This window comes from Gymnoscopelus braueri (genome assembly GCF_963280865.1).
Source record: "Gymnoscopelus braueri genome assembly, chromosome: 16".
NCBI classification, from domain to species: domain Eukaryota; kingdom Metazoa; phylum Chordata; class Actinopteri; order Myctophiformes; family Myctophidae; genus Gymnoscopelus; species Gymnoscopelus braueri.
Window position 1 is genome coordinate 20,771,955 of NC_137616.1, and position 2,500 is coordinate 20,774,454.

The window sequence follows — 2,500 nt, forward strand, 5'->3', positions numbered from 1 at the left end:
CGGTTATGCATTGTGCTTTTTTAGTGTTGACCAAATAAGGGCCAATGCTGGGTACCGAAACCTGAACACATTGATCGACAAATTGGCAGTGCAATTACGTAAGCTATTGTTACACATTCACAATATGAATAATAAAATTAAAATAAAATCAAGAAGTGATGACAGCAAGTCTAAAGTGTGTTTTAGAAATGACTTAAAAAAGAATACTGAGTTAGTAATATGCACAGGAATTTTGTTTCAAAGTCTTGGAGCCCTTCACAAAGGCCTGATCACCTTTTGTCTTTAGTCTAGATTTGTTATTTTAAAGCAACTGATAAGAGCGATAGGAACGGCAAAATGATGAAGTCAGTGAATGTGGGGCCTGAAGATAAAAGCAAGCGGAAGTTGATAAGACAGAGAGACAAGATGTAGAGAGTGAGAGAAACACTGTGGAACATAGAGTGCGCACCTGCGGCCATGAGTGCACAAAAGTGCACGATTGCACACGTGCGTGTACACCGATACACATTCATTGCACTTCATTTGCACGCAAGTGTTTCTCCCGTGAGAGACAGAGATGGATGGCGTGTGTGAGCTGGCGGGTGCGGAGGGAAGCTTGCGCTCTGGCAGCACTGCTCTGGGGTCTCCCAGTATAAACAGAGACGTGGGAAAGACCGGGCCTGTTTACATCTGACCCATTCTTACTGGGACCAGTCAGCCAGGCATCAGGGGAGCAGGGGAGCCAGTGCACTGGCTTCACATGGGTGCCGCATCTCCGTTAAGAGCACTCACATGCATACACTCATACTATGTATAGTATGGGCAGCATGTGTTTGGGCATACTCTTACTGTAGGCACATAATGTACATTGACATATACGGACGTTGGAAGGCAACGCAGTGGTCCTATCTCCTTCAAGACATCAATTTCATGAATATATTTCATATATATAACAGACGGTTAATTTAAACTTCATCATGACTGTCGCTCCGTTAAAATACGTTATTTTCGGCAAGCGAGGGGTGGTATAAATTAGGCTCAAGTTACAAAAATGTTTGACATACACCAAAGAAAAGGAGGCTTCTCCGTAGTACAGAGAATCCTGCCACACACAGTTCCTGTCCGCTGGTGATGAACATTAGCCTACGTGACAGTGAGACACTCACTCCAACACTCACCTCGCCAGATTTACTGGCCTAACATTAACACACCTGTGCAAATATTATGGGGTCCCCTTCTGAGCCATGTTTAGACTAGCCGCAGAAATGATGACATCGTTGCGAGCATTATCTGGTGCAATTCCACTCCCCTATGATACATTAAAGATATGAGATCCCTACAATAGCTACCTGGAATATGAGTGAATTTGCAGTGATTGCGTGATATTTGAGCTGTCTAGTCATAACTCATCAAGGAACTAGGGGGAAGATATTGTATTAAAGGGGGTGTACAGTAAGTGATATGTTTTTGTTCAAATAAGTGTTAAATATTGCTATATTCCCACAGTAATCATTGCTATAGAATGTTTGCTCAGTAACATAACAGGTGTCTCTCAAGCTCTTTAGTAGGCCAAATAGAAAATACATTTTCAGGTCAGGAGGATTATATCCTGGCCTGATTTAATCCAATCAGGAGAGACCACTCATACAGGATACAGGATTAACATGCGAAACTGGAAGTGATAAAATAAAGAAACGAGCAGACAACATTTTTATAATGTAAAATCTGATTAATGGGTTCTCTTTCCTGATTGCATGTAATTGCGACATGAATTGTATTGTACAACACACTATATAGTAAACAGTATGTATCAAAATATAGTTTTGTTTAAACAACAAAAAATAGCACTTAGAGGACATTTGTATTTTATAAAGGCACTCCAATGCTCGTACACCTTAGTTTTTGGACACAGCGTACGTCTTGAATGTTTTAGGACAGTTGAAATTGTGTGGTGTAAGAGTTTACTGTACTGGACGTTTGAGCTCTTGAGATCTGTTTAATATTTGACAAATGACAAAATATGTTGCAATGCTCTTGTGTTGCATGCATAGTAAAGGTTAGATGCATGATCCTTTCTTTCTTTCTTTCTTTCTTTCTTTTTTCTTTACATCTGTAAGATTATTGTTCTTCTTTCATCATAATTCAGCATTTTACACATTGCTCAAATTTATTTATATCCACAACAATATGGCCCTGAGAATATGGAAATTCTTAAACATAATAGGAGTCTCACTGCTGAAATAGATGGACAGACCTAATACATGATTGTGGTAAAGGGAGAGGGGCCCTGCAGCGGCCACTTTGTCGGTGCCTCAGACAGACAGACAGACAGACAGACAGACAGACAGACAGTGTTTGGATAGAGAAGGGGTTGCTGTAAGCCTTGTGGAGTGGACTCTTCCTCTCTCACTAGAAAACAGAGCACTCTGAAAACAAACTGCCTGAAGAGAGTGGAGGAGTTCATCCCAAAAGTATCTGACGTCAGGGAAGCAGAGACACAAAATGGAGACAGACAAGAATG